Source organism: Triturus cristatus, chromosome 1_2 (genome assembly GCF_964204655.1).
Source record: "Triturus cristatus chromosome 1_2, aTriCri1.1, whole genome shotgun sequence".
In the NCBI taxonomy this organism is placed as follows: domain Eukaryota; kingdom Metazoa; phylum Chordata; class Amphibia; order Caudata; family Salamandridae; genus Triturus; species Triturus cristatus.
The window spans coordinates 918552555-918576577 of NC_140580.1; the positions used below are offsets into that span (position 1 = coordinate 918552555).

Sequence of the window (24023 nt, forward strand, 5' to 3'; positions counted from 1 at the left end):
CTTGTCCTGAAGAGGAAGCACTCTCCTTGGCTGAGTTGTGGATAATGCACATGAAATGTAGGTGTTATTAACTACAAATCCTTTCTTTATTCTGGAATATACAGTTTCTTGCTAAGGATGCTACCTGGTGCTGACAGAGGGAACATTCCTGGTTGAGTCTAACATTTCCCAACAGGGGCATCCTGGCCATTGCAACGCAGCAGGGTGGTGTTTGGATAGCATGAAAATGTGAAGTAGCAACACATCTTGTGTGTGATGGCATCTGGGGGGGCCTGTGCTTCATTCAGAATGTGAGTTTAAATGTGTGTGTGTGTGTTTGTGTAAGTGAAACTTGTGAAATATTAGTCAGATGGAGGCTGTGCTTGTATGAAGTCTGGAGTGAGCGTCTGCATGAAGCTACCTACGTGTGTGTGTGTGTTTTATTTAAGTCCTGTAGTGTGTGTGTTTGTGTTTGATGCAATGTCTGCTTGACAACGTCCGATTGTGTATGTGTTTGTAAAATGTAATGTGTGTGTTGGTTTGATAGGTCCAGCATGTATGTGTTGGATTGCGCGTGAGCATGTGAGTGTGCCTGTGTGTGCGCGCATGTCTGTTTAGCTGTGGGTGTCTTTTGCTGAGACTGTATGTGTTTAATTTAGACTATGTGCATCACATGGAGGTTATGTGTCACTGATTAAGATTGTATGTTTTTATCCAGGTTTCCTTACAGTGTGTGCTTCAGCAGTGCTCTGTGTGTCCTTGTTGTGTGTGGCTGTATATTATTGTTACCCAGCTCATTGATGCTTCCGTGTGTGCTTGATGCTGTGTGTGCACTTGATACATCATCACGATTATAGTTGTGTTCCGTGTTAACATACTTCATTTTGCTGCGAGTGCAGGCGGCGGAGCCTTCCTCTGGGTGTGTTGTGTGGTTAACCAACGGTGTGCTTCTATGAGGTTGTGTCAGCATCTCGCTCCGCCCTGCTCACAAATCCACTGCGCTGCACAGAACCAGGCCGGGGCTTATTAGGCTACATACCCAGCTTTATTAAATTAAATTGCTGGGCTGAAAAAGAGGTGTGCGGGTGGCATGAAGTCACCTGGTAACTCCAATAAAAATAACATTACTTCTTACAGACATGGGTGCAATTTCTGTCTTTTCAGGGACTTTTATTGGGACAGAATTTTGGCAGTAGCATATTAGCAGTCAAGTACTTCATTGTCCCTTTAAAAAGAACAGCTGAACATAACCACAATGTTTAAACCGTTCAGCATGTTCTTAGCTGCTTGTTGGCGCAGTATCTTGCACAACACCTTCAGGCACTCCCGGTATTTTAGCTGCCTGCGCATTTTGGGACTTTTATATTTAGCAGTGTAGTGTGAACTCAAAAATACGAACGTGCAAAGTCTGTTTGGCTAAAAAGCTTTGCAGTCGGACTTGGATGAAGATGTGACCGCTGGCGTTGGACCATTTACTAGCCGGATATAATAATGTGAAAAAATAATAGACGAGAATGCACATTAAGTTTTGTCAAAATTCCTTGGACAGTGTATAGCGGTTGTTAAAACAAATAACATGAGGCCCTGGGATGAGTTTTAGTGAATGGGTGAAACCTTGAATCAGTTTGACGCAATGATTATCTATGGATCGAGGTGTGGTTCAAGTGATTTCACGTAAAGTGCAAGTTACCTTTGTGACAAATATAGATAGCATGTACCATATATATAACACAAAACAAATAACACTTTAAAAAAAATATATGGATTGAGTGTGCCGTTGGGCCTATGAGGTCGCGGGCCTTTCGTTTGTTGTATAGTGCTCTATTAACGCCTCCTTACCCCAGGGCCAGTTTGTCCAGGCGATACGCTGGGTCTGGTACATGAAGCCATTGGTTGATGACTGTGAGTTGAGAATCTCAATAATACACTTTGATGTCAGGTAGGGCTATCCCACCGTCCTACCAGCTTCGCACTAGCTTATTCACTGCAACTCTTGCCGGTTTGCTATCCCATAGGAGAGCGGTGACATCCGAATTTACAGCCTTAAAGTTTGAGTCAGGAACTGGATATGGTGTGTTATGTAGGGCATATAAGAATCTGGGCAGGGCCATCATCTTAAAAAGAGCCGCTCTACCCAGTAGGGTGAGTGGTAGCGCTTTCCAATGCTTGATGACACGCTTCAGCCGTTGCAGAGGGGGCTGTAAGTTAAGTGTTATAAAATTATCTGGATCTGATGTTACATGTATGCCAAGGTACTTGAAGCTATCCGTGATTATCTGGACCTTGCAGCCTTTTAAAAACGCAGGGCGCAACCATGCAGTATGTATAGTATGGATTTATCCCAGTTAATGGCATATCCGGATACAGTACCAAACACTGCGCAGATATTAAGTAAGGCATGGAGGGATCGTGTGGGCGAGGCGATATATAGCAGAGCATCGTCAGCGTAGAGGGAGATACGATCTTCCCACCCCTCCCTCCATTTTAGGCCGCGTACCACAGGATCCCACCTTATTCAAGCCGCCAGTGGTTCCAGGGCCAGTGCGAACAGCAAGGGCGACAATGGGCAGCCCTGTCGCGTCCCTTTCCCCAGTGTGATCTCCCCTGATATGTGTCCATTGGCGACTACGTGTGCCACAGGTTTGGTGTACAGTAAATGAATCTAGGAACAGAAATTTGGTCCAAACCCTAAGTATTGAAGGACTGCAAACAAAGTAGGCCCATTCCACTGAGTCAAAGGCCATTTTTGGAGAGGATCGCGGCGTCCTCCTGTATTGTGTGTTTTCGGCCCAGCACTCCATGCAGGCACCTGAGATTCAGGGCTGTGTTCCTGCCAGGCATAAAGCCCGATTGGTCCGGGTGGACCAGTTTGACGAGATGGGGCGTTATCCTGAGCGCCAACGTTTTTGCTAAGATTTTCCCCTCCGCATTGATTAAGGAGATCGGTTGATATGATGTGCATACCGCCATCGGTTTGCCCGGTTTAGGAATGGCCACAGTGGTCGCCAAGCGTTGATCTCTGGGGAATGTTCCAATGTCGCAACTTGTTTCAAGCATTTTTAGCATATATGGGGCAATCTTGTCCGCCGTGACTTTATATAGTTCTATTGGGATGCCATTAGGAACAGTGGCTTTTATATAGTTCTATTGGGATGCCATTAGGACCAGTGGCTTTACCCGATGGTATCTTGGAGATAGCAGTCTTGAGTTCGTCTATCGTGATATCTGCTTCTAGACTCTCAGTTTCCTAAGGCGTGAGCCTCGGCATACGGATATCTTTGAGGAAAGCTAGGGCTTCCTGGACAGTGGTAGTATTCGTGGAGGTGTATACGCATTCGTAATGTTACGCTAGTGCAGTCACTATGTGTTGCGGGTCTGATGTGACTTCCCCATCGTAAGCTGCGCTATCCATCTATTCGCCCGTTCCCTCTTGTCTAACCAGGCAAGAAGCTTGCCTGCTTTGTCCCCAGATTCATAGATCTGGTGTTGGACTGTTTGCAGACTGGACTTGGCGTCAGTCCACAGGTGTTCTTTGTATTCCTGTCGCTTCATGCATAATTCGGCTGTCCGGATTTCGGTTAAAACCGACTCTGACGGAGATTACCCTACCGATTGCAAATCAGCTGACCCGGTTTAAACCAAGTATTGCTGAATTTTCCAAATTGGATTCACCACTTGGCCATTTGCACCTTTTGGCCACTTGAGGGAGCCAAAGCAGTACATATTGAGATCCCCGCTTTGGGAATGCCGGTTTGCCCTAGTTAGCCCTACAGTGTCAACTACTATCTTCTACGGAGGCACCTAATGGCTTTCGGGCAGGATACAACAGCTGGCGGATCGGCCACAGACTTTCTGGCGCGATGGCGGCAATATGACTCGCTGATACAAGCGCAAGTCCTTCAACTCTGCACTAAACAGAGCGGATCTGCGAACATAAGCACCCGCTCGCAGGGAGGAGAAAGAACACTCTGGGAGACGGCAGATAACTGCAGGCACTGAGGCCGCGGCAGTGCGAGAAAACCGTATTATTGTTGGACCGCCCTAATCAGAGCTGGGAAAGCGGGATATCGTGAGCAGACATGCCAACACTCCAGAATCAGGCAGGAGACTACCGATTTCATGGATATTCTCCCGCCTCCCGATTCCTGCAAGCAAAAACCCGATTCCTCGGGGTTTCAGCAGACAGGGCTTGGTATTGTGTAACGTGCTAATTCTTCCAGCAATAGTCAGAATTGCGATGCAGGAGGTCTAGAAGAGGTGAAAAACTAACAAAGCCTCATTAACAAGCAAATGGTCTGTGAAGTACTGGGGGGGGGGGGGGTGCGGCGGCTGTGTGTGTGCCTGAAGCTGTTTCAGCCCGGGCTGACGGGGGAGGGGTGTATGCACTGACTGCAACCTGCCAGGCCAGTGCAAACTCTTGCATCCCCCTCTTTCTCTGCCTGCCATTGCGCTCCATGCTTCTGAAAGGTGATAAAAAAAAAACACGTGAATTTGCTTTCTAATGTCCGATCCTGCAGCAGCACACTTCCAAAGTCCATACATGACAGAAACCCGATTGAAGGCCCCATTCTCCCGATTTTTTTTTTTTAACTTTATTTTAAATCTCCCGCTTTGCTTTTCTGAAATGTTGGCATGTATGATCGTGAGGCACGCTGAAGAAACCACAGACTGCTACTGAGTGCGCTGTGAACTGGCACAAGAGCGTGCAACACGCGTCTATACAGATCGGATGTAACAGAGAAAGCAACTATTAGCCCAGCCAAGCGATTACTGCCAGCAGGATTAAAGTATATTTAAGGCACACTGATGATGAGGCAAAGCAGTATGGACACTGCTGAGCATACTGCTGTTTAACTAACCTCATACGTCGTTGTGGAGGTTGTGAGGCCTCTCTTCATGCTCCCACTGCACCTACACTATCCTTCCACATTAAAGCGCAGTAGGTGCTTGATCTGGACCCTTTAGCAGGAACGCCGCATTTTGCCCAGAAGGCATAAACAGGACACAGTTTAGTGTGCAAGCGGACTGTGCAGTGAATCCCTGACCAGTTTAAGCTTCACTGTCACGATTAAAAGGTCATGGAACTATAAATCGCTGCTTCCTTGAAATTCAGAAGGCACTACTTTATGCAAAGGAGTAATTTAAGGGTAGGAATGAACACCTGGGCAGGTGAACCTTGGCACGGGAGGATACCCGCCAGTGACTTCTGCCACTGCTGCTCCAGGACGTGGAAAATTGCGAACATGGGGAAGACTGACACAAAACAAACAGGGGGATGGGATTGTTATGACTGGCATGATTGGGATGCTTCAGTGGGAGGGGGGAGGAAAGGGGGATGTTTTACTGTTTATTGATATGCAGCACGACAGACAAATATATGAGATTTTGGTACAGGCTACACGCAGGAAGCAAAGTCTGCAAAGAGTACATTAGTGTAAGGTTACCCGATGTACCCATGGCACCGGGGACATTGTTCTCCTCGCTTGGATGTAGTTCAACAACCTAATGCATTCTGGGACGTGTAGTCCTCGTTCACGTCCGTGGAACTAACGTACCAGAACGTAGAAAAAAGGCCCAGGCCTGGAGCACAGCATTTTTGGTGACCTGGGTCCTTGTGCATAATGCACTTTTATCATCCCCACGTTCGACCTTAGGCGAGCGAGGGAATACTCGACGATAGCTCAGGCAAAAGCAGAGTTGTCACGGGACTCCTGCAGCTAAAAAATTTTGAAAAACACGACGTGAATTGTGCTACGTAAAACAACATTTTTTAATGTCTGTATAATTTATTTATGAGGCGATTAAAGAGGAACACGCGTTGGCGACAAGGTTGCAGCCCCACCTTACGGCCTTGATACACCCGGACCAGTCCGGGTTTATGCCTAACCGCAATACTGCCCTGAATATACGGCGGTTGCACGGGGTCCTCATGCGCCGCTCATCGATAGAGGAGGATGCGGCCATCCTCTCGCTGGACGCTCCAATGGCGTTCGACCTGGTGGAGTGGCCGTTCCTCTTCGCCGTTCTCCGCCACGTGGGCTTTGGCCCCAAGCTGTGCGCATGGATCAAGCTTTTGTATACCAAGCCGCTGGCACAGGTTGTCGTAAATGGGCATATCTCGGACCCCTTTCCGTTGGGGCGGGGGACGCGACAGGGTTGCCCCCTTTCCCCGCTCCTATTTGCTCTGGCTTTGGAGCCGCTCGCGGCCTGGGTGCGGCAGGACCCAGTGATCCGGGGCCTAAAGTGGACTATGGGATGGGAGGACCGCATCTCCCTGTATGCTGATGACGTCCTGCTGTACCTAGCCTCGCCGGCGCGCTCGATAAACTGTCTCCTGGACATCTGTGCGTCGTACGGGAGGGTGTCCGGCTATAAGATAAAATGGGAAAAGTCCTATATGTATATGCTTCGGGGCTCCCCGCCGCGGCTCCCGAAGGGGTGTGAGATCCGGGTGGTGGAGGACGGATTCAAATACTTAGGAATTTATGTGACAGCGGACAGGGTGAAATTTGTGGCCGAAAACCTGGCGAAGCCCCTGATTCGGTTTTGTAGCGACGTCAAACACTGGCGTTCTCTACCCCTGACACTACTGGGATGGGCCGCCCTCTTTAAAATGATGGCTCTCCCTAGATTTCTCTATCTGCTTCAAAACACACCCTTCCCGGTCGCACCTACGTATTTCACCGCCATAAACGCGGAGGTGACCAGCCTATTGTGGGAAGATAAGGCGCCACGGCTAGCGCTCCATAAGCTGACCAGAGGCTGGTACGACGGGGGTATCGCCCTCCCTGACATAAAGCTATACTATTGGGCATCTCAGCTTATGGTAATAAATCAGTGGCTTCATGTGCCTGGGGATGACCCGGCGTACCGTATGGATCGACAACTGCTAGGGGCCGGGGGGGTCATGGGAGCGCTCTACAACCATACGAGGGGTCGCTGCCCCATGGGACCCACGACACATACTCTGCAGATATGGTTTGAGGCGCAGCGGGCTCTTGGTTGGGCCGGGAAGATAACCCAGGCCACGCCATTGTGGGAAGCGAAACAGTTGGGGGTGCTGCGCACCACTAAGGGGTTCCTACAGTGGGATCTGATTGGCATATCAAGGGTCGGCGACCTCTGGAAAAAAGGTGACCTTGTCACATTTGCCCAATTACAAGCGGACTATGACCTGGCCGACACTGAACGATTCCGATACCTACAAATCCGACACGCACTCCGGGCGGCGGTCCCGCCCGGGACCCGGCTGGCGGAGTCTTCGCCGTTGGAAGACCGACTCCTCACGGAACATCTGACTAAGAGAGCGACGTCCCTGACATACCGGAAGATGATAAACAATCAACCGGACCCATTTTCTGCCCTTAAGGCTAGATGGGAGACAGAGCTGGGGGATTTTGACGAGACGGACTGGCAGGCGGCGCTTTCCTCCACTAAGGAGGTGGGAATATCGTCCAAATTGAGGCTGGTACAACTAAAAATTCTACACCGCACGTACTACACCCGCACGCTCTTATTTAAGCTTAAACGGGCTGATTCCCCGCTATGTCTCCGACAGTGTGGTATGGACGGTACTCTTTTCCATACCCTCTGGGAGTGCCCTGTAATAGCCCAATACTGGAAGGCGATATTGCGCACACTCTCTCAGGTGACTAAAGTTCCGACGCTTCCGGAGCCAAGGAGGTGTCTCCTCAATGTCTGGGAGCCTACAGACCTTAGCCGAGTGGCGCAACTCTGGGTGACACTGGTACTCCTGTTGGCGAAGCGCAATATAGCCCAGAGATGGGGTTCTCGGCAGACACCTACCCTCGCCCAATGGTCCCGAGACATGGACTCCATAATGGTTGTCGAAAAAACAGTGTACATTCACAGAGGCTGCCCCAAAAAGTGGACCCAGGTATGGGGAGGGTGGAATGCATACAGAGGGAAACCTATGTGAACCCCCGCATGAAACCTCGGAATCTGAATTGAGTGACTGAGATTATATGGCTTATCTCTCGTTTGAATATTGATGGCTGTGTTACTACCTGATGCCGCTAATGTACCAGTGCTTTGTGAAGATGCTTTCGGAATCTTGATGCACACTCGATTGGTTGATATGCCGATGTACTCAATGCCAATGTATGTTGCTTTATGTTTGAATTTCTCAATAAAAATATTTTTTTTTTAAAAAGAGGAACACGCGTTTTATGTGGCCAGGACGTTGCAGCCTGGGTTTCAAATCCAAGATAGATGATACTATGTCGTCCAAAGCTCCCAGTGATATTGTAGGGTAAATTATGAAAAATGATCCGAACTGTGAGACATTGCTGGCTGCCACAAACGATTCTCTGTAGTTTGTACCTATATACACTGCTTGGTCTGGTCAGATGGTGACATTCTGGCATTCATCTCTTCAGCACACATCATGATCGCCCTCTTATCCACTTTAAATGTCATACAGTGTGGTCCTTACCATGGCTGGGGCCTGACGAAGAAAGCAAGCAATAATAACAGAAAGCGTTCCATAATCACCGGTAATACACTGTCTCAGTTGTTTTTTATGGCGCGAAAATGAGTAACCACTGAAAAGCACTGTGTTTTTTGAGGTATTGAAATCACTGGAAAACACTGAAAAAACACCACCAGAATTTACCAAAAATAGAAACTGAAAACAGGAAAGCCTATGCATAATGTATGCTCCGTTTCGTTAGTGGGTGCAGCGGCATGTTGGGATTCTAATTGCTGTACTTCCCGCTCTAAGGTCTCTATTGCATTTTTCTTTTCTTTTTTATGTCCCTCAATAAACGAGAGAGCCTGTCCTCGTATCAATTTTTTGTATGCCTCCCATAGTGTTAATGGGGAGGAGTCTGACGCTTCATTTTCTTGAAAGTATTGTGTGGTCGCAGTGACTAAACCTTTCTTGATTTTAGAGTTAAGTAGAAATCCTGGATATATGGGGTACATACGACTTTGGACAGTGCAGTGCGCCCGAATTTCTGCCCTTACCGGGGAGTGGTCAGAGATTCCTCTGGGTAAGTGTGTGGTTTTCCCTATCCGTCCCATGTTGTCTAGTGCTGTGAGTATGTAGTCTATGCGGTAGAGGCTAGTATGAGCTCCCGATTGAAAGGTGTATTGTCTCTGAAGTGGCTTTTGGAACCGCCATACGTCCAATAGACCATGCGTGTCCAAAAAGTCGGCTAGGGGTGAGCTTGACCGATGTTGTGGGCGGGCAGGCGTACGGTCCAGTGTCATTTATGGTCATGTTGAAGTCTCCTCCTAGTATCAAGTCCCCTTCCGGTAACGTTAGGAGGAATTTGCCCAGATCTTGGAAGGCGGGGGAGTGTAGAGCAGGCGGGATATAAACAGTCACAAAGTTGAGCATACGACCCTCCCATTGAATCGAGAGTGCAGTGAAGCGGCCCTGGTCGTCTTTTAAGGTACGGTGGACTATGAGGGGGAATCGCTTTTGCATTAAAATCCCCACTCCCCTGGATTCTGTGGTGAGCTCTGAATGTACTGCCAAGTGAAATCCCCACCAGTCAAGGAATTTCCACGTGGAGCCCATCAAGTGTGTCTCCTGCAGCAGTATAACTGCCTCCATGTTTTATCTTATCCCGCAGTCCGTTGACATTCCAGGAGAGGAATAACAGCGTTGGCGTTGTGGTACGTTGTGTTATCGGATCAGACAAAGCCATGGAAGATGTAAGTGGTTGTAACATGTTGGAAAGCTGATGTCATTATGAACCAATTCCCATGATGACTGTGTGTCAATAATTGCAGATCATTAACCATTAAAACGTTAACATGCAAAACATTACCATATTGCCGATATATATTTCTTACAACTGAATTCGGCACTTCTCCCTCCCTGCTCAGTTGGAGTAATGACATGAATATAGTATCACCTTTCCCATTCGTACGGGGGGGTAAGTGAGATTCCCATCATTATGACAATACTGAGAATTAACAACACCCTTCCCACCCTACCCTTAGAGAACAAGTCCCCCCTCCCTGCATCCCTGCCTAGTAGGTTCAGAACTACCCACCACCCCAATAGCAGAGTGCCTACGATCCCCAAAATATAAAACATTAAATGTAGGGTCGTGCGGTGTTAGCGCCCAGTAGCCTCTTCCTCCCGGGCCCGCCACAGCACCCCCATAATGTTGAGGGTTAATAACATTTCTAAAGTTGCATTGTTCGTTTGACACAACGCCAGTCCAGTACTAATTTAGCAGAGTGAAGTATATTGTGTCTAGATGACGGGGAACCCCCCAACCCCATTGCTCACAAGGGGGGCAATAAAAGAAATGGCTACAGACCAGTGAAGTTAATGCAGTCCTTAATTTTCCAGTATGTGCTGCGTCGCTGCCAGGGCGAGAACTTCTGGATCTTGATGGTGAGCTCATCCTGTCTCCACGCCAGTGTAGAGAGTCTTTAGGATGTTGGGCAGTGTTCTCGCAGTTTTTCTCTTCTCTACGGCGATGCGACTGGGATGGGCCTTCGTCGAGCCAACGTTGCGCATCCTCTGGTGTCAGGAAGAACCAGGATTTGTCTCCATCAAGTACTTTCAATTTGGCTGGAAAGAACATCATATACTTGAGTCCTTTGTCTCTAAGAGCCCGTTTGATCCCTTCAAAGGACCGTCTTTCTCGCTGTACTTTCGTGAAGTCCGGAAAAAACCTGATCGTCGCGATGTCGTAGGGGAGGTCACCATTAACTCTAGCTGCCTGGAGGATTGCATCCCGATCACGAAAATTCAGGATGCGTGCTATGATAGTGCGAGGCGGTGCACCAGGCTTTGGTTTCAGGATCGGGACTCTGTGTGCCCTCTCTATAGAGAACAGTGGAGACAGTCTCTTGGGCTTGAGGTGATTCAGGATGTGGTCTTCAAGGAAGAGATCCATGCTGGGGCCTTACGCCCCTTCAGGCACCCCGACTACCCGTATGTTATAACGGTGGGCTCGTCCTTCCTGGTCATCCAGGTGTAGCGCCATTTCTTTATGTTGATGAATCGGGTTTTGGACCTTGTCCTCCAGTTTACTTGTTGCGGTTTGCAGCTCTCCTATATTGTCTTCCGTGGCAGTGACCCTTTCTGACGTTTTCTGCATATCGGCCCGCATAAGGTTCATTTCAATCGTGACCTTATCAATTTTCGTTTCTATGTTAGTGCCAACTGTGTGTATCGCCGCCATTATTGAACTAAGGGATGGCTCCTCGGTAGGTATGGTTTCATCACGCTCTCCGTCTTCTGCCGCGGCACTACATATTTGTCCATCTTGTTAACTTGGACGGAGGCCGCACCACCCTTTGGTTTCGTCATGGTGCTGTGCGGTATCCAGGCCAGGCGTCGCGTCCTGGACTAGGAGTGTTTTTGCACCTCAGGTCAGGAGTTGTTGTCGTTTAGGAAATTCGTGTAGAAGGGGGGTTCCGTCCCTCCCTAGGACATGACGCTGGCCCGTCTGTGTGTTCGTTCGTCCGTCTTTAAGAAGGGGGGGGGCCCTCCAGGCCTCAACCTGCTTATATTCGTCGTTTAGATCAAACTAGGCTTTAAATATGTCACTTCTTACCCCCCTGCCTCATCTCACGGCAACATAATATAGGTGCACTGTATCTTCCGGTTTTCTTGTCACGTTTAATGACTCAAGGCTGCCGATCGTAGGTGGTAACGTCTAGCTGCAGGCCAAGTTCTTCGCTGCGCTTGATCGTCTGATTAGACCCCTCACTCAAGCATCAGCGCGGTCACTCTAGTGGCGATAGTGCGTCACGCGGGAACAGACGTGAGGAGCACCAAGGATGAAGGGGGGGGGGTGGGGGGAGATCGAAGTTTCTCTGGGTCTTACCTTTTCCTGTGTGGTAGCTGAGTCTCACTCCCCGTATGCCCTCACTTGTATCAATCAATGCTGTGGGGATTTCCATTCGCCGCTTGTGTCGTAGGTGGTCTGGCTGCAGGTTACAGCTCCCAAGGGTGTCCTCCTCCCAGTCAGGTTCTGCTGCTTCACAGTGTGTTATTTCCGTGGGACGTGGGGACCGGTGTTTACCATGTGGGGGGGATCCCAGATTGTCTCACTGCGCCTCACCTCGGTAGGCACCACAGTCCCGTATTGCCCTCTGGATGCTGCTGTTCACCGCAGTAGATGCTCCGAAGTTAGGCCGCAAGCCGCGGACATCGCGCGGCGCAGTGCCCCAGCCGCGAGATCGCACCCAGGGCCTGCGTGTTATGAGACTCCGCCTTCCCCCCCCTGCTGAGGCCGCCGCTTAACTTTCGGGACCGGCGCTGGCTCAAAACTGCAGCTGTTGTGCACGGCAGAGGTTCCGAGGACGATCCTTCCTCTGCTCTGTGGTCTCAGGGACTTTACAGCATTGTTTATTCCCCTCGGGATGTCGGAGTGATGGCGGATTTTAGGGGCTGTGTCGCAGGCCCTGACGGAGCTGAAGGGCTATGCCGCCATCGCAGTTGGCACCAAGCCACGCCCCCGTTGAAGCGCATTTTCGACGAGTAGCACGCAGGTCTCTTACCATAAAGGTTTCGTGGTGAATTAGTATAGTGAAATATGAAGTAATTTGAGCGGTGGATATGTTCGTCTGTTATTTGGACTGAGAAGGATGGTGAAGGCAGGACTTTAAGTAGGATGAAAAAACTGGGGGGTCTCTCGAAGGGGCGTGGCCAATGTAATTAAGGGTGTGGCTTAAAAGCACGTATGCTAATAATCTGTGTTTAGTAAAGTATGTCGCCCGACTTGTATTTTGCTGTTTCTGTCATTGCATCCAGATATATGATACAGCAAGTAACACCATACCTACAACAAGTCAGGACTATTGGCTTTGTCAGTGGTTGTTAGTTGCGTAAGATAAATAAGCAGCAACTATGGCCTGTATATAATATTGAAAAAGCTTCCAATTAAAGCCATGGTGACACCATGACAGTGTTGCTGCTCCTGAGTTTCAAAAAGAGAAGGGAAATCCAGAGAGAAAATGACTCTCTTTAAAGGATTTCCCTTCTCCTACAACGCTCAACTGGCATGACGTCATGCCGTAACTTCTCCACTAGTGAGAAGTGAGCACGCGCACATTGATGTGCCTGCTGTCACTGCAGTCCAGTAAAAAAAGGACCGCCTGTGCCAGGGCACAAAAGAGAGCCCTATGGAATGCCTTTTCAAGGCCCTCTTTAAAAAACTGCCGGTGCTCAGCAACGGTGAGACCTGGCCCATTTAAAGCTCTGATTGGAGGGATAGAAAAGGGAAAAAGGTTTGCATTTATATAGCCCATGCTACCCCTGATGAGGTGTTGAAGAGCTTTTCAGTTAGTGGCACGCTACTCCGGAACCCAAACAGGATTAGTGGGAATTAGTATAGGGAAATATGCAATTAATTTGATTGGTGGACATGTTAATCTGTTATTTTGATTGAAAAGGAATAATGAAGGGATAAAAGAGGGAAGGTTTCCCCGGTTTTGGGGTTAACACTTGGGGTAAGCTAGGCTGGCTGATGAGGGGTGATACCCCAAAACCTTTCCCAGGATGCTTGTTTCTGGTCCAGTGAGGACCCGGCTTGGCAGTTTGGGCTGGACTGTTCCCATGGGGAGCAGGGTCAAGACTGATTTGCATATGGCTAGGTCTCAACTGGGGTGGCGTAGTGAGCAAAAGAACAATGGATTTAACCCAGATCTCTCGACAGGGGTTGAATGTTTGATTTACTCAGCATTCTGTTCCATCATTTATTGCTGTAGCAGTATTCAGGATATTGGCATTTGGCATGCCCAGCGCTTCTGGTTGAGTAGTTGGCTTGCCTTTCTAAATTTATTCACTCTGGTTGGTTAATACTGTCCATATGTCCATCCTTTGTCTGCTTGGGTCCCTCCCAGCAGACCTCACCAATTGTGTGTTTTTTTCAGTTGGCCATCTCTGTAGTCTCCTCGCTCACATCCGCTCCCCCCTGTCATTGCTGTCATCCTTACTGCGCTGCTGCTGATCTGCATGACACTTAATTACCTTTGTAGCAATGGTGGCACGCCACGCTTTAGCTTTAAACATCAGAAGCTAAAGCGCAGCGTGCCACCATTCCTACAAAAGTCAATAAATAAAAAAACAAAGGCGGTGGATGCTGCATTTCTTTTCCTTTTCTTTACTTTTATAGAACTGGCACCACGCCATGCTTTCGCTTTGAAAAGCTAAAGCAATGTGTGCCGAGATTGCTACAGTAGTATAAACAGAAACAAGCATTGGCACAGCCAAAAGGTTTCGCCTTTGGGATCTTATAAGTGTTTAGCCATGCAGCACACAAGCTGCGAGATTACAAACATCAGAAAGTACATTCAGCAGCCGGTTCCACCCTGCATGCCCTGTGAGAAGGATTAAGCAAGAGCATTAACAACAAAGATGTGGTGGGTGCATCTAGAAGGCAGCCAGTCACCTGCTGCTGTGCACTGGCATGATGAGATGCCAACTAAAGGCAGCCAGTCACCCTGCACCAGCTGCTAAAAGGCAGCCAGTCACCTTGCTTCTCTGCACTGGCACGGTGAGATGCCAACTAAAGGCAGCCAGTCACCCTGCTTCTCTGCACTGGCATGATGAGACGCCAGCTGCTGAAGGCGTCCAGTCACTGGCATGATGAGATGCCCACTGAAAGCACCCAGTCACCCTGCTTCTCTGCACTGGCACGATGAGATGCCAGCTGGTGAAGGCAGCCAGTCACCTTGCTTCTCTGTGCTGGAATGATGTAGGTTCACAAATGTTACCACTTTATACCTCCATGGTGTCCCCTCGAATCTTTCTTCCATCCCTATCCTCACGATGAGAGACTGAAAGATTGAGATGAAATGAGTGACTGGTTGAGAAAAGGAAAGCCTCTGCTGAAAGGAGGGACAGAATGACAAGGGGAGAGATAGCCCATGTAGTACAGGATGGCAGTGCCACTAGAAGACTGTGGCAGGAGGAGTCCACGAAGAAGCCGAGAGCCTCTGGTGAAAGGAGGGACAGAGTGACACGGAGAGACAGCCCATGGGGAGGGCCTTTAGGAGAGACAGAAGGGGTGAAGTGAATGGAGGAGACCGGTAAGAAGCAGAGACTCTGGTGAAGGAAGGGGCTCGGTGACCAGGAGAGCGCACAGACAGACTGGAGTGGCGGTTGGGAGTGCCACAAGGATAGACTGAAAGGCTGAGATGAAATAAGTGACGGTGAGAAACGGAGAGCCTCTGGTAAAAGGAGGGGCAGGGTTACAAGAAGATGGGAGAGACAACCGCGAAGAACCGGTGGGGAGTGCTGTTAGGAGACACTGAAAGCCTGAGATAAAAGCAAGGACCAGGTAAGAAGCAAAGAGCCTCTGGTGAAAGGAGGGACAGAATGACGAAAGGGGAGAGAACTTATGATGAGCAGTTGGGAGCGAGTGAGAAGCGGAGAATAAAAGCGGAAGATGAAAGGAGGGTCGGGGTTAGGAAAAGAAGCAGGCAGTGTCGTGATGAATTAAGTGAACTAAAGGTATGGAAAGCAGAGAGCTCACAATGAATAGATGAACAGGATGAGAAAAGGCACAGGAGGCCTTTGGAGAATGGTGGGGCAATGAAAGACGGACAGAATGCACCGAGTAAAGGGACAGGGTGAAAGAGTATGAAGACCTGCAGCACCTCGTCAGTGGTACTATGCGCTATATAAATGCAATTAAATGAATAGCGGGTCAGAGTGAGGAAGGCAGATCCGGAGGGTAAGGGGCAGTGAGGACAGAACGACGGCTTGCAATAACCGACGAGAGAGAGGGAGGAGTAGAAAAATGTGATGTAGGGACAGGAGCAGGAAACGGCAGGCAGGGGCCTGTGGTGTGTGTGGGAACAGGGAGGTTGCTTTGAATGGAGAGTCAGGGGGGAGGAGAGACAGGCACTGTTTTGGCAGAGAGACGTTACCAGGATGTGAGAGGAAGTCTGCGTGCGGGAAGAGATAAGGTTGGAGTGGAGAGACAGCCTGCAAGAGATTACAAGACAGAGAGACAGGGCCATTATTGGGCGCAGTTTATGGGGAGAAGGAAAGCGCGCCACCCAGTGGCGGATCGACAGTCAGGGTGAGGAGAAACTGATGACAGCCCCTGCCTCAGGGGTGCACTCCCGCTGTACAGCTGCAGGGTGCAGTGTCGTGGCATGAATCACTCTGAATGTGTCATTGAGGAATGGGTTCCTGACACTCCGCGCCGGACACACGTCCATGCATTGTCCTCTTTGCTGAGACTGCAGACGTGGCCCAACCTAGGAGGGCAAGAGGTTCTGCAGGGTTAGGGCAGAGAGGGTCCCTCTGCTCATGGACAGGGTTAGCAGAGGCGGGACTCAAAAACATGCTTTGCTACCGCGAGAGCCACGAACACATAAAACATGGAAAACGAAGACGGCATTAAGTGCAACATGCTTTGCTAACACGAGGGAGGGAGGGTGACGGGCACTATACTATTGTGCAGCTGCACAGAAAGGAAAGGGTCGAGGAAGGAGGCCGGAGCCAGCAGACAGCCTGACGCCAGCCCAGGAACCTTCCCAGCCATCTGTCAGCCCTGCATTGTCTGCGCCGGCCTTGTGCGGCACCTGGGCCTTGGAGGGGGGCAACAGGGGAGGCACGTTTTTTGTAGTGTTCCATGGAGTGGGAAAGCGGGAGGGGTGTACGTGGACAAGGGGGCTCTCTGAGCACCACACCGAGGCGTACAGTGGACGGACCTCAGAGAGCACTGGCACTGTGAGAAACTCCAGAGAGGACTATGGGGTCTCGATGAGATAGTAGGCGGGGGGTCGGGAGCACCGTTGTTTAAGGAGGGACCTAAAAAGAAAAGCACCGTGGTATGTGGGGCGGCGGGTGTGGCATTACACCTGGTTGAGAGCCAGGAACACAAAAAACATGGAAAACTAAGACGGCATTAAGCACAGGCTGCAGAGAAAAACAAAAAAAGTAACTCTAAAGCGCATGGCTCGTTTGCCAGCAAGAAAGGTTTAAGTTGTGTCTCTCCTCAGGTCTCAGCCGGCTCCTGGAATAGGCACAATGGAGGGAAGGAAGGGGTAGGGGAGGAGGCTTTAACAAGCGCGTCCGCGAAACACAAACAAGAAAAAAAAAGCACGAAAGTGAAAGCTAATTAGAAAAAGAGATGGCCCCTGCGCGCGCCGCTGCTCGAAAAAGCACACCTCAGCTCGAAAAAGCACGAAAGTGAAAGCTAATTAGAAAAACAGATGGCCCCTGCACATGCCGCTGCTCGCTCCCGCAAGGTGGATGCCGCCACACGCACAAGTGTACAAAAAGAGCAGACCAATTCCAAAAGGTCATCTCCTAGAGCAGCGCATGCGCGCTGCGCTAGGCTGGACCTAAATAAGGCGGACACAACTTTTTTTTCTATTTATTAACTTTTGTAGCAATGGCGTCACGTTTCGCTTTAGCTTTAAACATCTAAAGCTAAATTGCGGCGCCGCATTTCTTTTTTCCATTTGCAGAGCCATTAGCTCTGCATTTAACTAATGCGAGACCTATTGCATTGCAAATGCTTGTTTACATTGCTTCTAGAAACCCTGCCTGATGCACTGAAGTTACCATGGCTGGCAACCCTGCACTGAGGTGACAACTGCTGGAAATCTTGCATTGGGTGGCCACCAAGGTAATCGTGTTTGATGTGGTCATTATTACAACACTAATAATATCAGTAGCTCAGGGGGATTTTTATCGAGCATAAATAGTTTTATTACAGAAAAGGTTGGAGACCCCTGGGCCAAGGTGACAGCCCTCTGCCGAGAGCCCTGATCTAACTCCACGTCCCCCTGGATATTGTGGTACACTCCCAATAACACAAAAAAGAGAGAATGGTGAAAGAAAGCTACATGCACGACAGGTGATCTCGGTGCAACACTCTATACTCAATTAACTTCTTGGGTCTGATACAACTTGAAAACAATGAAGCAAAGAGAAAAGTAAAAAGTGAAGCTGTGTCTCTTTAACAGAGGCCTAATGGGGGGAGCAATCCCTTTTTAGGACGAATGCCCTCACTCACCAAAGGTGACATGCTTCATCATTTGGGCTTTCTCCTCCCAGTGGGAAAAACTAGTCCCACTGAGGGCTACAACCACCTCACTGAGAAGTGGGAGCTCTGAGATGTTTTTTTTGTTATACCTTAAGTATGGATGCTAAAATCCCAAAAGCGAGCAGTGTAGTGATGTGAGAGTGCAGCGCAAAAAAGTGGATGCAAAAGTGTGAATCTAAAACTACCTAGTGCAGATGAAAAAGGAACTTTATTGACTCCTATATACTGGCAGGGTTAAAATGCAGTGCTACGCAGTATCTATTAAAACTGCTAGATTGAAAAAGAGGTCAACATGTTTCAGCCATTAACCATCTAATAAGTATGTCTGGCTTTCTTCAGGACCGATAAAACAAAGCTGCTGCTGTAAAGTGAGCTATATAAATATATAAATCATTAATACAAAACCAGTAATCCAAGTACAGATTCGGTATCACTGGAACTTGTCTAAAGAAAAAGAGACACAGAAAAACACAATTATTCTAATTCAAAAGTTTTGCCAAATGTTTTCTTTTCTATATGAGGATGACTCTCTATTCATTCCTCGAATTTAAGTCCTTTCAGGTACTTCAAAGTATATTTACTCACCCAATTTGTAGGACAAGTGAGCCCACCTCAACCTGGTCACAACTCAGGGAAGGAACCCCCGCTCTGAAATAACAAGCAAACGTCCCACATATAGTAAGTCCGTTTCTGCTATGCTATTTTCAAGTGTGTAAAAAGTAGTGTCTAAAAGCTACCAACAGAAATGGACACAAAGGTAAAAAACGATAAAATGGTACTCTTTAGTAGATAGATGCTCTCATAGTATTTTCAAAAGTTATTATACTCGAGCTAAAGTCACATTAAGATAATGCATGACTCGTGGTTATAAAGGCCTTTTTGCAAGACACCTTACAGGCAACATAATGGTATTCTTATCAGAAAACGCGCTGACATTTTGCATGCGTCTTCATACACAGATGTTTAGGTATCACTTTGCACCCCAACCACCTAGTTCTAACAATGGTGGCCTGTAACTGTAAATATAAAAACATCTTATACCGTGCTCTGATGTTTTGCCGGTACAAAATTTAGCATAGAGATCGTGTCAATCAATCTTTGGAAAACAAAACGGCAATGTTTTTCAACCGTGAAATGCAAAACTACATGCTTCACGCTCATTTTTCAAATATCTGTGGTGACTGATCTGGTCTTAGAAATTCAAAGGACTAATACGTCCCAGCGGTTAAATGAAATATAACGAGGGCTGTGTAAATCACGCACTTCCCAAATGTTTATGGGCAGCCAGAGATCATGGCTCTAACATTACCAACCTATTCTGAACAACACCATGATTTCTAAGTAAATTAAATGCGCCGCAATAACAGAGCGTAGAGTCCCTCTACCCGCCCTCTAACATAACGGTGCAAATATCTGTACAAATTTGATTCAAGTGACTTCATATAATATGCTGCCAACTGTTAAACGAACAAAGCAAAAGTGTCAGCTCTTCTTCTCAAATAGACCTACTCACCTCTCCGTCGGTACTCCGTTGTAGTACAGAATTGTAACCGGAGGTACCGACGTGGGCGGCAGCAGTTCTTAAATATCAAAGGGGATTATCTACGTGGATAGTCCGAAGACCTCTAAAGGTGTCCCACTCAATCGCCTGTTAAGCTACTGAGCATGCGCACAAGCTTAGCGTTCTATCCTGCACATGCTCGCAATGTCACTGTCTCTTCATACTAGCTTTATTGAGACAAACAATGATTGGCGCCAACATTCAGTGCTTGGTTTCATATTCACAACTAAAAGTGTGTCCATGTGTACACATTGTTACCAGAGTAGATATTTTTAATATTTTTAATAAACATGGATTAAATCATGATAGGGATAGCTGAGTTATAGGTGCGCAAATCAAGGACTATCATAAAGTTCTTGATGTGATAATACCGATATTTAATAATCTGATGGTTCTAGATGCACCCTTGTCGTATAAGCACTGATAAACTTGCATTATTATCCCAATCTAGACATGTCTTTGTTGCGTGTGGTGGAATTACCCCTATCTTATGTTGGGGAAGGGGGTGCCCTACTTATATCAAAGTGCTTGTAGTAGGGAGCTCAATTCTGTGACCCTCTAGATTTTGATATGGTATTCTCTCTTCAATATAAGATATGTTTGGAGAAGTTATAACGACAGCCAGGGAATATCTTCATTTAATCCGATCGTATCACTTTTGATACAAAAAACCCAGCGCTGTTCCCTTCTAAACAAAAATTTAGAAATGTCAGTAATGTGCTGGGGTATTATAGGTTGTTCAAGGATGGTCCATCTTAGTTCATCTGCTTGGTGATTGGGATCTAAGAAGTGGTTGGTCATTTTTGTTGATCTTCTCTTGCACCAAATGGTGCTTTTATGTTCCAGTATTCTTGTCTTCGCCTTGCGTGTGGTCATGCCCACATATTGCAAACCGCACGGGCATGTAATCAAGTAAATAACTTTTTCGCTATTACAATTCGTATGCTTGTTAAGCAACCATGGTTTTGTAGTGCCAATGTCCACCTCTGTCAAGTGCATAGTTTGTGGGCAAGCTGCACAGGAACCACACTGGTAGTGCCCCACCACTGGCTGTAAGCCCCATAGTGATGTTTGATCAGAACTTTTCTGCTTCATTCTGGGCCTGGTGTGTACAATCCGGTCTTTAATGTTGGAACTCCTTTCAAATGCAAAAAGAGGGGGGGTAATGGTTCCGTACCAATATTCAGGATCCTCCAGTGTTTTAAGATGCTCCTCTTGATTTTGTTTGAATGACTGCAAAATGTATTGACACAGGTCAATCTGTTGAGTTCTTCTTTGGGACCAGCCAACTCAATCAGAGCTTCCCTGTTATTATTCGCAGCTCGTTTCCGCGACCTACGTATAGTGTTCCGTGGATAGTTTTTTTCTCTGAGCTGCGTGCTCAATATCTTGGCATGTTCATTGTATTTTTCCATTGTGGAACAATTCCTCCTTATCCCGAGAAATTGCCCAAAGGGTAGGTTCTCTCGCAGGGCCTTCGGATGGAAACTATCATAGGATAACAATGAGTTTCGAGCTGTAGGCTTCCTGTAGAGTTCTGTACCTAGACCTCCTCTTTCGGGGAAAATACTGATGTCCAAGAACGGTAGACTAATGTTTGAATATTCCACCGTGAATCGTAGAGAGTGATTCTTCGTATTAAGCCATGTATAAAAAGATTAAATGGTTTCAGGAGTACCCCTCCAAACGACAAACACAGCATCGATGTATCTCCTCCAAATGCGTATGTGTCTTCCATACGGATTATCTTCTTGTAAGACGATGGTCTGTTCAAAAGCATGTACATATAGATTAGCCAGGCTAGGGGCAAAAATGCTGCCCATAGATGTACCGGACGTTTGTAAATATATGTCATCTTCGAACTTGAAAAACTTTTCTTTCATCGCAATCCGTGCACACATCTTTACAAAATGGACTGGAGTTATGCTTTCAGTAGGTTTGGATGCCAGCAAAGTCTCTATGGTGGCAAGGGTCTCATCCTGTGGTATCGAGGTATATAGAGACTCCACATCAAAAGAGACCAAGTAGTCCTGTTCATGGTCAAAAGTAATCTCATTCAAGAGACACAATAGATGCTTAGTGTCTTAGAGATAAGTAGGCATCTCCAATACCAAAGGTTGTAGGAAAAAATCTACAAAAGTTGATAAGGGCTCCAACAAAGAGCCTATTCCCGAGATGATGGGTCTTCCTGGAGGTGGTAGCTGTCCTTTATGTACTTTAGGCAGCACATAAAAATATGGTACAACTGGATGAGATGCTACTAAAAATGCTGCTTCATGATCCGTAATCCACCCATTTTCCTTTGCTTCCTCCACCATTTTTTTTATTTCACTTGTTAGACGTTTTGTCGGGTCCATTTTGAGCGGTCTGTAGACATCCCTGTTACTGAGCTGTCTTCGACATTCAGCTCTATATGTGGTGCTATCGAGGATGACGATGGCACCCCCCTTATCTGCCGCTTTTATAACGATGGTCTCGTCATCGGCCAATTGTTGCAACGCACGTTGTTCTTGCTTTGGTAAATTATGATATTGCCTGATGTCCTGTTTGAACAAGTACTCCACATCTTGCAAAACTGCTTTTTCAAATGTTGCGATTTGTGTGGGTACCAAATGTGGTGGAGGATTAAAAGTAGAGCGTGGTCTGAGGCCTGTGTTTTTCGTGTCTTCAGATTGATCAATTGCGTCTTTACCTTCAAAAAAAGCTCGCAGACGTATTTTGCGAAAAAAACTTGCCAACTCCTGTCTGATTAGAAAAGCATCACCTGTACAGGTTGGAACAAAACCGAAGCCTTTCATCAATGCAGATGTCTCCGTGGGAGTGAGGTGACGATTACTGAGATTCATGATTAAGTCGCATCCTTGCTGGTCCCTGGTTGTACTGGTGGTTGGACCATGCTGCGTAATGTCCTGGATGCCACTGGTGTGTCCCAGTGTACTGAAACCTGTTGGTTTCTTCTGCGACCCCGCGATCTTCTTGGGCCAAACCCTAAAAAAGGCTGCGGAGGGGATCATATTTTTGAATGGTTGGAAGGGGTACATATGAGGTTGAAATGGCGGTTGTGGATAACCGAAGGGTCCCGGAGGCCACCACTGCGGCTGTCCCTGACTGGATTGGCCACCACCCCGTTGTCCTCTGTTTCTTCCATAATTGCCTCTTGGTCTGCGGTCTTCAAATGAGGCCGAGTCTGAATCAGTAGACGCATCATCTCTTTATGAGGTTGAATAATTAGAACCATATCTCTTACCCCTATGGTTGAACTGAGGGGGCACAAAGGTGTCACTCGTGTATGGGTACACCTTTTCGAATGTGAACTTTTCAAGATCCTTCTTAAATTTAGCTATTTTTGTCAACCAGAATACCGAATCTTTGAAATCTTTATTGTTCTTGTTTGTTTCCTCTGCCTGTTTTTTATAGACAGAGGTCACCAGAACCGACTTTATCTGTGTCTCGAGTGTCTCTTTTTCTTTAGACAAGTTCCAGTGATACCGAATCTGTACTTGGATTACTGGATTTGTATCCATGATTTATATATTTATATTGTTCACTTTACAGCAGCAGCTTTGTTTTATCGGTCCTGAAGAAAGCCAGACATTCTTATTAGATGGTTAATGGCTGAAACATGTCGACCTCTTTTTCAATCTAGCTGTTTTAATAGATACTGTGTAGCACTGCATTTTAACTCTACCAGTATAGATGAGTCAATAAAGTTCCTTTTTCATCTGCAGTAGGCAGTTTTAGATTCACACTTTTGCATCCACTTTTTTGCGCTGCACTCTCACATCACTACACTGCTCACTTTTGGGATTTTAGCATCCATACTTAAGGTATAACAAAAAAAACATCTCAGAGCTCCCACTTCTCAGTGAGGTGGTTGTAGCCCTCAGTGGAACTAGGTTTTCCCACTGGGAGGAAAAAGCCCAAATGATGAAGCATGTCACCTTTGGTGAGTGAGGGCATCCGTCCTAAAAAGAGATTGCTCCCCCTATTAGGCTTCTGTTAAAGAGACACAGCTTCACTTTTGACTTTTCTCTTTGCTTCATTGTTTTCAAGTTGTATCAGACCCAAGAAGTTAATTGTGTTTAGAGTGTATCTATACAGGGGTAGAACTTCTTGCAGGTCTTTAAAATCTATACCCTCGGACCCCCCTTCAGTGTTTCTGGTGTGATATGATCTCGGTGCTACACCTTTTGCCCAGGAACGGTGTGGGCCCACTCCCCTCCTTTAATTCCCCGTGTCTTCTCAGAGTTCCCCATTGTTTTCACCTATTGGGCGGGTCCTCCGGGTAGGGTCCCCTATAACCCACACCATTGTGCCTATTGGCCCTGCCCATCTCTCTGCATTAACGCCCGCCCAGCGAACTACACCATTACCCATGTCAGTGATAACATATCCTTGTTTAACAATCTAAAATGTATTGCATGCTTGTGGGTGCTCTTTGATCGCAAAGTGGGGAGTTGTTTGATCTGTGCTGC

At 47.4% G+C, this 24023-nt stretch overlaps 1 protein-coding gene across 2 annotated transcripts in view; it reads left to right on the forward strand.

Annotated features, from left to right (window-relative positions):
• H6PD (hexose-6-phosphate dehydrogenase/glucose 1-dehydrogenase) overlaps positions 1-24023 on the forward strand; it is a 115366-nt gene that overhangs the window by 14891 nt on the left and 76452 nt on the right. The window lies entirely within an intron of this gene.